At 44.4% G+C, this 14,613-nt stretch overlaps 1 protein-coding gene across 4 annotated transcripts in view; it reads left to right on the forward strand.

Moving 5' to 3' along the window:
* Positions 1-14,613, forward strand: part of LOC115103872 (protein kinase C alpha type-like) — a 226,402-nt gene that overhangs the window by 147,494 nt on the left and 64,295 nt on the right. The window lies entirely within an intron of this gene.

Raw genomic sequence — 14,613 nt, forward strand, 5'->3', positions numbered from 1 at the left:
ACCACACATAGAGCTGTAGGAAATTGGAAACAGGTACACACAGTCAGTCCATTAACTGGTTAAGCTTGGGTCCCTAAATCAAATCACATTCCCTCAACACACACTTATCACATTATCGCCCACGAGATGGAAGCAACCCTGGAAATATTCAATCAAATAGGGCAGTGGTCTTTGGCTTAGTTAACTCCAAAGTGTAAATTGCACCCTGTTAACATTAAGTTTGCTTTTCCATTGAGCTGATAAATGCCCAGTCATGTACTTGTCATATAGCACCTTTCCATTATTGAGAGTTCACTCTAGAACCATATAAACCCTATTATGTTTCCCCAAATGTTTCGTTACATATGAAAATTGCAGTTCAGCTTAGTGCAGATCAACTCGTTTCCCTCCGATATGTGAGGTCACTTTTCATGGCCCAATCACACGCCCGGCTGGCTGCCAAGCGCTCAGACCAGACGCGTGTGTGTGTGTGTGTGTGTGTATAATTCGAGGGTGGCTTCCCTCCATCGGCGTAATTGCTAGTGTGAAATTAAGTGTGACTCAAATGTAGGGGAGGAGGAAGGAATCGGGAAAAGGAAGGGAAGTCGACCTGACTTTCATAATCCAATACAGTTCCAGAGAGAGAACAGCACTAGGAAGTGGAGATAGGAGGACCCATGTACTGTACTGTAAAGCCCTGTTCCAATGTTCAAATGCATTGTTCTTTCCTCCTCCACCCCTTCATGCAATCATGAATCTAATCTATTTTGGATAGGTGAGAGTAAGGGTTCCCACTGTAGAGCATAACGCCAACACAGTCAAATCAGTGATGGCAAAGGGACCAATGGAGGAAGGATGCGTTTCCCAAAGTACTGGCGCCGGGCCTCCAAAACGTTCAGGAGACACCACTGGGCAGTGCAGCCCTGGAACATCTAGTACTCTGTGTGGGCCACCCATCAGATGACACTGTCGGAAAAAGAAGAGAGCAAAGAGGGCCAAGCCATGTTGCTAACAAATACAGACCCGCGTCTATTCCAATTGGCTACTTGTGGTCTCAATGTATCCCCTTATCCCTTGGCTGGCAGTAGCCTTCCCAAGCAGCCTTCAACTAAGAGTCACTTCCTTAATTTAAGTGTCACTTTCAGTCCGTTCTGCTTCAAAGGGGCTTTTGGCTGGCTTCTCCTTGGAACATTCTGCTTATGTTTAACTCTATTTAGCTTCAGTACAGAGCAGCGGCCTGCTTATATGCCTACTGGTAGACGTTCCCCCTTCCACTGGGCTCGGCTGTGCTGTGGCTATGAGGCTCACACACACTCAAACACAAGCACACACACAAATATTCCCGTAGCTAAATCGCTAACTCCTCTTCCCTTTAACAGACAGGCAGATGGGAATGCCGATTGGGGCCCGTCTAAAGTGGACAGAATGCTAAATGCACTGGCAAGCCAAAGAGGATATGGAGCTCTCTCCTTATACTGAAATGTGTTCTAGTGGGCTATGATGGAGCCAGGAATGCTGTGATGAAGCTGGACCTCGCTGGTGAAAGTGGTTTCTTGATTTGAAGAGGTTTATGTTGGCTAGGTGTTAGTAACACCCGGGGAGTCATTTCATAACAGCTAATGTTATCATTCTTTGGCAGTGTTATGATTATTATAAAAATGCTCCAAAACAAATAATTTAAACGAGTTATGTAAGTAAATGTGTGATGGCAAATTATTACATTTCTAACGTTAAAAGGTAATGTTCGCAAATTATTACATTTCTACCACACATTTACTTAGCTGCATTATGTACCTCATACTAATTTGTATCTGGTCTACAAGTTACCTGCCTCATTCCTATGATAGGAATGTAATGCATTTTCCCAGGCAGACAAAGACAGCTTCACCAGCGTTTTTGAATTGCCCTGCTTATTGGTTCCCTGTAAAGCACCGGCTTGGCTGTTTGTCAGCACAACGCCTAACATACGACTGGATTCCCTTAGCATTCCCTGAGCTAGCATGATGTCCATCACATTACACCACAGCTCTATTGTTGCTTCACCTTTTCTAAATGAGCCTGTCAGAACTGACGTTCTGTGTCTGACTATCATTGCCAATCGCCAGTTTGTGTAGCCTTCAAGTCCTTCTATGCGAAGGAGATGTGTCGCACTGCATGAGGTAAATGGTGGTCACACCAGATACTGACTGGTTTTCTGATCCACAACCCTACCTTTATTTTGAAGGTAACTGTGACCAACAGATGCATATCTGTATTCCCAGTCACGTGAAATACATAGATTAGGGCCTAATGAGTTTATTTCAATTGATTGATTTCCTTAAATGAACTGTAACTTAGTAAAATCGATGAAATTGTTGCATGTTGCGTTTATATTTTTGTTCAGCGTAAGACCATTCTGATGAAATGGATTTGAGTTTTGTGGCTATTTACTGAGAGAAATGTTTGATGGTATGCGGGGACTATATGACGTATGTGGCCTGCTTGGAGTGACATGTTTGTGGGATATGAGAGAATAACCATTAGGAAAGGCAACATAATGACAAGTCATGCATGTGCGTGTCGGTCCGTATGTCTTGTCTGTCTGCGTGTCGCTTGTCTGTCTGCGTGTCGTCTGTCTCTATCCGTGTGTATATCATACACTTAGAACAGACTAAACTAGCCTATACTCAGCTCCTGCCTACCCACATCGTGGAGCTGTACAATTTGGTTCAATCTGGTTGATCGGACCTCCGAGGATTTGAAGACAACAGTTCTACAACCCTGAATTGCCATGCTGTGAAGCTGGCTTCTATGAAGAAATTCTGTACCTTGTCTTCGAAGCCCAAACGCAGCTGTAATAAGATCCGATGAGGGTAACGTTTACGTATGGGCTTGTGTCACCTCCACGAGATTCCTAGCGCTGAGATTAATATTCACGGGCGAGTTCTAACTTCTCACTTAGTCATGCATTGATGTCAATGGGAGACTAAGTGAAACTCCAATTAAAGTGGAAGTGAGCATTCTCCCCTTTAGATAGCGTGGTCCTCTCTTCCTCCTCCTCCTCCTTGTCATACAGTGGGGCAAAAAAACTATTTAGTCAGCCACCAATTGTGCAAGTTCTCCCACTTAAAAAGATGAGAGGCCTGTAATTTTCATCATAGGTAAACTTCAACTATGACAGACAAAGTGAGAAAAAAATCCAGGAAATCACATTGTAGGATTTTTAATGAATTTATTTGCAAATTATGGTGGAAAATAAGTATTTGGTCAATAACAAAAGTTTATCTCAATACTTTGTTATATACCCTTTGTTACCCTTTGTTGGCAATGACAGAGGTCAAACGTTTTCTGTAAGTCTTCACAAGGTTTTCACACACTGTTGCTGGTATTTTGGCCCATTCCTCCATGCAGATCTCCTCTAGAGCAGTGATATTTTGGGGCTGTTGCTGGGCAACACAGACTTTCAACTCCCTCCAAAGATTTTCTATGGGGTTGAGATCTGGAGACTGGCTAGGCCACTCCAGGACCTTGAAATGCTTCTTAAGCTGGGGGACACGTCTGGCACTGCAGGATTTGAGTCCCTGGCGGCGTAGTGTGTTACTGATGGTAGGCTTTGTTACTTTGGTCCAAGCTCTCTGCAGGTCATTCACTAGGTCGCCCCGTGTGGTTCTGGTATTTTTGCTCACCGTTCTTGTGATCATTTTGACCCCACGGGGTGAGATCTTGCGTGGAGCCCCAGATCGAGGGAGATTATCAGTGGTCTTGTATGTCTTCCATTTCCTAATAATTGCTCCCACAGTTGATTTCTTCAAACCAAGCTGCTTACCTATTGCAGATTTAGACTTCCCAGCCTGGTGCAGGTCTACAATTTTGTTTCTGGTGTCCTTTGACAGCTCTTTGGTCTTGGCCGTAGTGGAGTTTGGAGTGTGACTGTTTGAGGTTGTGGACAGGTGTCTTTTATACTGATAGCCAGTTCAAACAGGTGCCATTAATACAGGCAACGAGTGGAGGACAGAGGAGCCTCTTAAAGAAGAAGTTACAGGTCTGTGGACGCCAGAAATCTTGCTTGTTTGTAGGTGACCAAATACTTACTTTCCACCATAATTTGCAAATCAATTCATAAAAAAATCCTACAATATGATTTTCTGGATTTTTTTTCTCATTTTGTTATAGTTGAAGTGTACCTATGATGAAAATTACAGGCCTCATCTTTTTAAGTGGGAGAACTTTCTTTCACAATTGGTGGCTGACTAAATACTTTTTTGCCCCACTGTATCTCACCAGCTCTAAGTGCTCTGTGTATTGAGCTGAGGAACTTAGTGGTTTACCTTTTTTTAAACCGACAAAGAAAACAAACCCAGAGCCATCACTAAGGCACCTACAGAACATGCACTCTACCCTGCCTCTTCACGATATTCATCATATCTTTATTCTCTCTCACACACACATACGCACGCACAAACCCACACTCTCACTCTCATCCTGTGACACAAACTCCACCCTGCCTCTTCGAGGTTCTATAATCATACCTTCATTGGTAAGGGTCAGGAGGACAGCTGGCCTATGACACCTCTCCTTCCTGCATCAGGGAGACCCCCAATAGCGTCCGTGACGTCACTCATCACCAGAATGTCTCCACGGAGGACAGGTGATGACTGCGACTCTGGCACAGGAAGAAGGGTGGCTCCACTTGTCTTCTCCATGATGCCTGGAGAAGGAGAGACCGAGAGGCTGAGGGCGAGAGAGCGAAACAGAGAATGAGAGAGTAACAGAGAATGAGCGAAAGAGAGGGAGCAAACAGAGGGAGGAGTGAGGGAGATGAAGAGAGCAAGAGAGTAAGGTATCAAACGGGGGAGTTGGAGAGAACAGAGAGGGTGAAATGCTCGCAGGAAAGGCAAAACACTGAACACAGAGTGGGGTGATGTGTTTTTGACAAACGGGTGAAATCGCTATGACAGGATGGTGCCGTAGGGAGCTAACTGGACAGAACCAGCTCTGTTCTGTTCCGGTTGAGGACAAACCTCGGGGTATGTGCCCTCCTCCTTCAGTTCTTCCCTCAAACACAGAGTCCTCTCTCTCTCTCTCTCTCTCTCTCTCTCTGTGTCTTCTGTTGTTTTGTCTCGGGCCTCAGCCTTTGTTCATTGAGTCCGGGGTTATGTAAGACAGGGTGACAGTGTTTCTGCTGCTGTTTTGTAACTCTGGACATGGTAGGTTGGAGGAGAGAAGAAGGAGATTTGGTTGGCTCAGAGTGATGCACACAGAGACTGACAAATACTCATAAACACACACTCAGACAAACAAACCCATAAAAACATGAATACAGACCAGACCGATATCGGTCTGTCTGTGTGCATGTTTGGTTTTGTGCCCTGTACTGGTACCCCGTGTATATAGCCAAGTATCGTTACTCATTGTGTATTTATTTGACCTGTTAGTCATGGTGTGTGTGTGTGTGGATGAAAGGTGTAATTGCTCTGACTCACGGCTCGGCTCTGCAAAACCTCATCTAGAACCATCCCCTCCACCCCCAGGCTCTTTCGGGATCTGCTTCCCTCTTTTCGGTTAAACACGTTTCAATCTCCTGCTTTTTTAGTTGTCTTTCCCACTCTCTCCATTTTGCCTTTTGTCTCTTTTTTTTTGCACCCCTTTCCATCCATCGCTCTCTTTTGGATGTCGTTATGCCTCATCCCACTGTTCTTTCTCACTTTCAGTCCCTCAAATTATAATGGAACTGGGCCTCATTCTCCTCTTGTTCTAATTGTCTTTTCGCGACCTCATTATTTTTTTTTTTAATTCACAATGGCAGCTTTCCTGTGTTTTGTCTCTCCCGAGTCTTTCGATCTCTGATTCATAACATGATATAGAAGCCACGGGTGCACTGTCAGACTCAAGGCAGCGTGATTGACGTGGCATCAGAATATGTTACATGGCAGACGTCGTTCGGTAGTTTCTCTGAGGTAATACTAGACAAGTGGCAGGAAGATTGACATGTGTTGGCAGTTCGGGAGTGTTAGCTCTACCGCTGTCTAGTCAATGGCACGTTTTGTCAGATGTTGTAGAACTGCGCAAAGGTGAATGTTGGGTCTACCACCCTTGGCTATCAATGCCATATCCACGGCTTTTCTTCCCCCTGCATACAGAAAACCATCATCTGCATTCAATAATCCTCTGCCTTTTCTGTCACGAATGCTGAAGAAATTCTGTCCAGCATGGCCGACGGGCCTTTGTGAGCTGTCAATCACATTTACAACCAATCAGATTTTGCAGTGTATTATACAGCACTTGCTCTCAGGATCTTTTCTAGTCAACAAAGAGAAGCTGAAACGGGGTCTGCTTCCCAAAATGGCACCCTATTCCCTACATAGTGCACTACTTTTGACCAGGGAATAGGGTGCCATTTTGGGATGCATACAAAAGTAGTGCACTATGTAGGGAATAGGGTGCCATTTGGGATGCAACCATTGCCTGCATTCCATTACCCCTCCCACTCCCACGTAGTCTGTTATGTGGATTCAATTTACTTAGTGCCAGTATAAATTGGCAGAGTATTTCCCTCCATGAGGCCAGCAGTTTTTTTCCTTATGCTAATGTTTTCCATCTCCACTAAATACTTCACTGTTGTTGATAATGACCCTAGCAGGGCACCGTAGTGGGCAGGGTCTGTGAGCCATCAGCTGTAATAGCCAGGCGTAGGAATGAAATAAAATCCTGATTGCGTTCCTGTGATTCAGAACGAGCCTGGTTGGAGTGTATGGGGTGATGATTAAATCATGGGGTTTGTTCGTAGAAACACTGCAGGCAAATGAGGAATTCCCTAGATGGTGGTGATGACGCTGTTGGTGGTGATGACGCTGTTGGTGGTGATGACGCTGTTGGTGGTGATGACGCTGTTGGTGGTGATGACGCTGTTGGTGGTGATTACGATGTTGGTGGTGATTACGATGTTGACGGCGGTGATGGCTGTGACCGTTGTGGCTACGGACACAAATTAGGTCACTGAACCTCATATTGCACCTTTATTACCTGTCTGACCTACTAAATCGCACCTCCAAAGACAGGGGGCAGTGTGTAACCCAAAACAGTCCCAGCCTATACCAGAAGAGTTCCTATACAGCACCACAGCCGTCCACCCCGACACTACTGCTCCCACTGACTCCACTGTCATAAAACAGACCTGCTATCCAATATACAGAATGTGTACAGTAGACACAGTGGGCGTGCATTTCAAACGTCAACAGAAACCCAGAAGAGGGCAAGCAGCCAACTGCCACAGATGAGTTATTGTGGCTAAGCCCACACCCTAGTTCCACAGCCAGCCAGCCTTCACTCCTAGAATCACAACCTTCACACTCTGTGGCTCTTTGTACGATGCCATGGGGACCACGCCTAAGGCCGGACACAGACAAAGCCTTAGTCCTGGACTGAAAGGCAGGCTGATTGGACAATCTCTATTGAAGGCGCTTTTTAGTCGAAAGACACCAGGCAATATATGTATAGTAGTTTATAGTAGGTTATTGTAGTTTGTGGCTTCAAAGACATGTGCAGGTGAGAAAGCGTGCATTTCAGTTTCCATGCACACACACACACACACACAGAGTCAAATGCATGCACACACGCACACACCCTGACTCCTCAGTGGGGCTCCCAGACGGAGAGAACAGAGCAGCTGAACTTTGTGGCTGGGCTGGTTCTCTCCTGGCAGAGACTTCCAACAGGCAGCCATGTCATTGGTATTCCGTGGTTGGACCGGCTGCCTGGTTCTCTCCTGGCAGAGACTTCCAACAGGCAGCCATGTCATTGGTATTCCGTGGCTGGACCGGCTGCCTGGTTCTCTCCTGGCAGAGACTTCCAACAGGCAGCCATGTCATTGGTATTCCGTGGCTGGACCGGCTGCCTGGTTCTCTCCTGGCAGAGACTTCCAACAGGCAGCCATGTCATTGGTATTCCGTGGCTGGACCGGCTGCCTGGTTCTCTCCTGGCAGAGACTTCCAACAGGCAGCCATGTCATTGGTATTCCGTGGCTGGACCGGCTGCCTGGTTCTCTCCTGGCAGAGACTTCCAACAGGCAGCCATGTCATTGGTATTCCGTGGCTGGACCGGCTGCCTGGTTCTCTCCTGGCAGAGACTTCCAACAGGCAGCCATGTCATTGGTATTCCGTGGCTGGACCGGCTGCCTGGTTCTCTCCTGGCAGAGACTTCCAACAGGCAGCCATGTCATTGGTATTCCGTGGCTGGACCGGCTGCCTGGTTCTCTCCTGGCAGACTTCCACAGGCAGCCATGTCATTGGTTCTCTGCCTGGCAGAGACTTCCAACAGGCAGCCATGTCATTGGTATTCCGTGGTTGGACCGGCTGCCTGGTTCTCTCCTGGCAGACTTCCATCAGGCAGCCATTTCATTGGTATTCCATGGCTGGACCGGCTGCCTGGTTCTCTACTGGCAGAGACTTCCAACAGGCAGCCATGTCATTGGTATTCTCTCTGCCTGGTTCTCTCTTTGCCATTGAGGCGCAGTCTCTCTCTCTCTCTCTCTTTGCCATTGAGGCGCACGACTCTACACCAGTCAGGGATTGCTGTCGCCAGATGACACTCCCTGTTCCACACCTGTCACACTGTGCTGAAGAGACACACACACAGGGATAGAATCACATACTAGCAAATTCATACACTCATAACCATACACACTCACTCACATACATGTACACACACACACACACACACAAGCGTACACTTACACACAGACTCGTACGCAAACAGACAGTTATTTATTTAACCTTTGTTTTGGATAGATAAGGGAGTTTTTTTCGTGTCTGAATGTATACACCCACAACCATCTGTTTCTCTCTCTCGCCCCTCTCACACACACTCGCACCCTTTTCCCCTCCCTCCCTTTGACACCCCCCACCCCTGTTAACCTGGTGACTGGCTAACATACCCGCCCCTCTTCCGATGGTTTCAGAACAACAACTTTGTGTCCTTAAAGCTCAAATGATCCCCGTTAACCAGCCCAGTCGTTCGGACAGTGGTCACTCCCTGAGCTCTTTATGTTTGACTTCACATTCTAATGTCTCTGTGTGTCAGTTCCGTTGGATTTAGGACCAATGGACAAAGATGCGTGCTGTATGGACAACTGCAGAATAGTCGCAAAACTCCTGCAATATTTCTATATTTCTTCATTTTTACTTTTAGATTTGTGTGTATTGTTGTCTATTGTTAGATACTACTGCGCTGTTGGAGCGAGGAACACAATCATTTCGCTACACCCGCAATAACATTGCTACATACAGTATGTGTGTGCAGAATATGATGTGATTTGGTACAATCTAATGTGCTGAAAGAGAAAAAGGGTCTGAAAAGAGAACGGTTCTAACCAACACAGCTCTGTCTGACTCAGTTCTTCTGTTATCTCCGTCTATCACTCAATAATACCGCACCCACTCAGATGAGGGCCGCATTAATCACGTAACAAGTGCCTGTTCTTTTGAATCCAAGGTACTTTTTATAAGGAGACTATCCTCGAGACTCTGGTATCCAAGGTAACGGTGGCGTTGAGGCCTTTCCCCCTTTCATGTCCCAGTGTGTCAATGAGGACTCAGTCACTGACTGACACACACTTGTAGGAGATACTCTTGTAGGCTTGTAGGAGATAAAATTGTCGGAGTCGTGTGATGCACAACCAATGTGTCAGTCCACTAAAATAAGGCTTTATATGCACATACACTGCCGGTCCAAAGTTTTACAACACGTACTCATTCAAAGCACGTACTCATTCAAAGCACATACTCATTCAAAGCTTTTTCTTTATTTTTACTATTTCCTACATTGTTTAATAATAGTGAACACAAAATTATATTTGATATTTGATATTCTTCAAATAGCCACCTTTTGCCTTTGACAGCTTTGCACACTCTCTGCATTATCTCAACCAGCTTCATGAGGTAGTCACCTGGAATGCATTTAAATGAACAGGTGTGCCTTCTTAATGCATTTGAGCCAATCAGTTGTGTTGTGACAAGGTAGGGTGGGTAAACAGGAGATAGTCCTATTTGGTAAATGATCAAGTCCATATTATGGCAAGAACAGCTCAAATGAGAAATGACAGCCCATCATTACTTTAAGAGATGAAGGTCAGTCAATATGGAAAATGTCAAGAACTTTGAACGTTCCTTTAAGTGCAGTCGCACAAACCATCAAGTGCTGTGATGAAACTGGCTCTCATGAGGACCGCCACAGGAATGAGTTACCTCTGCTGCAGAGGATACGTTCATGAGAGTTACCAGCCTCAGAAATTGCAGCCCAAATGAATGCTTCAGAGTTCAAGTTCAGACACATCTCGACATCAACTGTTCAGAGGAGGCCGTGTGAATCAGGCCTTCATGGTCAAATTGCTGCAAAGAAACCACTACTAAAGGACACCAATAAGAAGAAAAGACTTGCTTGGGCCAAGAAACACGAGCAATGGACATTAGACCGGTGGAAATGTGTTCTCTGGTCTGGACCAAATTGGAGATCTTTGGTTCCAACCGCCATGTCTTTGTGAGACGGGGTGTGGGTGAACTGATGATGTCTGCGTGTGTATTTTCTACGTTAAGCATGGAGGAGGAGGTGTGATGGTGTCAGGGTGCTTTGCTGGTGACACGGTCTGTGATTTATTTAGAATTCAAGGCACACTTAAACAGCACGGTTGGCACAGCATTCTGCAGCGATACGCCATCCCATCTGGTTTGCGCTTAGTGAGACTCATTTGTTTTTCAACAGGACAATGATCCAACACACCTCCAGGCTGTGTAAGGGCTATTTTACCAAGAAGGAGAGTGATGGAGTGCTGCATCAGATGACCTGGCCTCCACAATCCCCCGACCTCAATTGAGATGGTTTGGGATGAGTCGGACCGCAGAGTGAAGGAAAAGCAGCCAACAAGTTCTCAGCATATGTGGGAACTCCTTCAAGACTGTTGGAAAAGCATTCCTGGTGAAGCTGGTTGAGAGAATGCCAAGAGTGTGCAAAGCTGTCATCAAGGCAAAGGGTGTCAATTTGAAGAATCTCAAATATAAAAAATATTTTGATTTGTTTATCGCTTGTGTTTGGTTACTACGTGATTCCATATGTGTTATTTCATAGTTTTGATGTCTTCACTATTATTCTACAATGTAGAAAATAGTCAAAATAAAAACCCTTGAATGAGTAGGTGTTGTAAAACTTTTGACCGTTACTGTATATTACAATTCAGTACTGTAGATTATACAATAACAACTGTAATTCCATCCAGATAAGTCTACGTGTATTGTGTGCCGCTCGTCAGGTGGTAGGTAGCATGTTGTACAACTGTTATGATAGCAGAGTCAGATGCACGCAGCGCAGACAGACAGACAAGACGTTCTGTTGGAGAATCAAGGGTTCCTCCTACTGGCTGCTAATGGAAATGGAGGTTCCTTTTTAAAGAGAACACGGAGGGTTTGCTCAAATATGAGTTAACAATATTATTGTCTGGGCACGCGTGACAAAGGGGGTTTATACACCAGCAGTTAAATCACTTTTTTTGCTGGAGTTAAGTTCTACACACAAGCACGCTCACACACACACTCACGTTGTCCACACGCCAGAGTCCAGTCAGGTAGTATCATGCTGCTGTCTCCCCGCCCACGCTGTCAAAACCTAAGGCCATTATTCAAAGGTCACTTGGCTACTAGCGCTTTGCCTACACTTTTATTTGGAACCGTTTTTAAAATATTCAAAACCTAACCTTTTGTATTGGGACAGTTAAAGTCGCGTCCGTTAAGAGAGAGTGTGTTGAAAAAGGTATGGTCATTGGTCACCTGTACATTTGGAGGATTTTACCTTAGACCTATACTGATGTGTTGTGTGTTGTATTTATAGCAATTAAACTATAATATAAACATAAGCCTATTGAATATATCTGTACATTGAATGTTCACACAGTATGTGTGTACGGGGATGCAATCATTTATTGGTATTTACAAAACTGCGGTTCACATGTATTCTCATTAGGTTTTGCAGGTGAATGAGTTCAATCCCAGGACACACATTATACACTTTAGAAGCAGATATCAAGACACATCACTATCTTCATAGTTCACCTGCTGTCAGTATTGCATGACAAAGAGTGATGCTAAAATGACACAGCGCATGCTTTCGAGGTGAGGATCAGGTTCCTTACCTAGCCAAGTGTAGGCTAGAATGACTCTATGGCTGTCTCTAATGGGATCCTATTCCCTATATAGTGCACTGCTTTTGACCAGGGACTATAGGGCTCTGGTTGAAAGTAGTTCACGGTATTTGGGAATAAGGTGCCATTTTGAGACGCGTCCTAGCTTCAACACATTATCCCCCATTTCCAGCCTAGTTCCGTTAGCAGGCTAGGTCCGAGTTAGCCTGGTTGCTAATATGTTTGTCTGCTTGTGGTTATCCGTCTCCTCATATATGCATTGTCCTGCCAGGGATGACATTTGGTGGCAGCGGTGGGATGTAATAATGTTTTTTTTTTATTTATGGTGTAGGCTGCTGCTCTGATGTAATTGTTTTATTTATGATGTAGGCTGCGGCTCGGATGTAATTGTTTTATTTATGATGTAGGCTGCGGCTCGGATGTAATTGTTTTATTTATGATGTAGGCTGCGGCTCGGATGTAATTGTTTTATTTATGATGTAGGCTGCGGCTCAGATGTAATTGTTTTAATCCTGTTTGGACCAAAGGAAGAATAGCTTCTGCTTTAAGTCCCAAATGGCAAACCTACCCCCTGAATGTCTCTGGTCTAAAGTCGTGCACGATGTAAAGCATAGGGAGACATTTGGTACGATCCCCTGTCTCTCCCAATGAGGTGTCCTCCCCCTCCAGCCATCTCTCACCTCTGACAGCATTCTGCATCACCCGCTATCCAAACGAGACGAATCTCCTAGCACAGGTGCAAGCGGGAGGGACAGACGGAAGCAAGTTTAACGCTTATTTGCACAAGGCTTATCGAATTGTCTCGTAACTTAATTCACTCTCATATGACAATCCCAGGCAAAAATGTAGCCCCTTTGTTATGTATATAGAATGTGTATATATATATTATGTATATATCAGTGGCTCGTAGGTTATGGTTTAATTTTCAATACGTTTGGTGTTGTGAGGGAAATATAATGACTTAGTTGAAAATGCATTTAGGTAATATAACTGCTATAGCTTAATATAAATTACTATAGAAACTTCGTTTCTATTCATATTTATTAGTTGTGGGACTCCCAGCATCCTCTGTTTGCTGAAATTATGTTGCTTCCCTCAAAGCGCAGATACAGGCTCTCTAAGTGTAGAACTAACAGGTCAAAACTCTCCTTCATGTCAGCTTTCTCAATAAGCTGTAGTTCTCTACTGTTAGGTATGGACTGACTATTCATGCCTGGTACGAGGTCTACTTCCTGTGTACACAATGCTGTATACAGTTGTTTTTTCAACAACTCCACAAATATCTTGTTAACAAACTATAGTGTTGGCTAGTTGGTTATGACATCTACTTTGTGCATGACACAAGTCATTTTACTAACAATTGTTTACAGACAGATTATTTCACTTATAATTCACTGTATCACAATTCCAGTGGGTCAGACGTTTACATACACTAAGTTGACTGTGCCTTTAAACAGCTTGGAAAATTCCAGAATATGATGTCATGGCTTTATAAGCTTCTGATAGTCTAACTGACATAATTTGAGTCAATTGGAGGTGTACCTGTGTCTGGTTCATCCTTGGGAGCAATGGAAGCATCATGTTGTGGGGGTGCTTTGCTGCAAGAGGGACTGGTGCACTTCACAAAATAGATGGCATCATGAGGAGGGGAAATTATGTGGATATATTGAAGCAACATCTCAAGACATCGGTCAGGATGTTAAAGCTTGGTCGGAAATGGGTCTTCCAAATGGACAATGACCCCAAGCATCCTTCCAAAGTTGTGGAAAATGGCTTAAGGACAACAAAGTCAAGGAATTGGAGTGTCCATCACAAAGCCCTGACCTCAATTCTATAGAAAATTTGTGGGTAGAACTGAAAAGGCGTGTGCGAGCAAGGAGGCCTACAAACCTGACTCAGTTACACCAGCTCTGTCAGGAGGAATGGACCTAAATTCACCCAACTTATTGTGGGAAGCTTGTAGAAGGCTAACCGAAACTTTTGACCCAAGTTAAACAATTTAAAGGCAATGCTACCAAATACTAATTGAGTGTATGTAAACTTCTGACCCACTGGGAATGTGATGAAAGAAATAAAAGCTGAAATAAATAATTCTCTCTACTATTATTCTGACATTTCACATTCTTAAAATGAAGTGGTGATCCTAACTGACAGGGAATTTTTACTAGGATTAAATGTCAGGAATTGTGAAAACTGAGTTTAAATGTACATGGCTAAGGTGTATGTAAACCTCTGTATATAGTTTTTGTGTGTATTTATTGTCATGTGTTCATTGTGGTTTTACTATGTGCTGCAAAATGATTTGCCCATCTGAGATAATAAAGACTAGTCTATTACCCTACCCTATCAACACAGCGAGACAAAATGGCATCCATTATGCAGTTTTACTCTAGTAGCTTATCTGCTCTCGTTCTGGGTCAAAGGTCAATCTAGCATTATTATCAACAAGCCCTTATGTCAGGGCCAGCATT

Source organism: Oncorhynchus nerka, linkage group LG21 (assembly GCF_034236695.1).
Source record: "Oncorhynchus nerka isolate Pitt River linkage group LG21, Oner_Uvic_2.0, whole genome shotgun sequence".
In the NCBI taxonomy this organism is placed as follows: Eukaryota; Metazoa; Chordata; class Actinopteri; order Salmoniformes; family Salmonidae; genus Oncorhynchus; species Oncorhynchus nerka.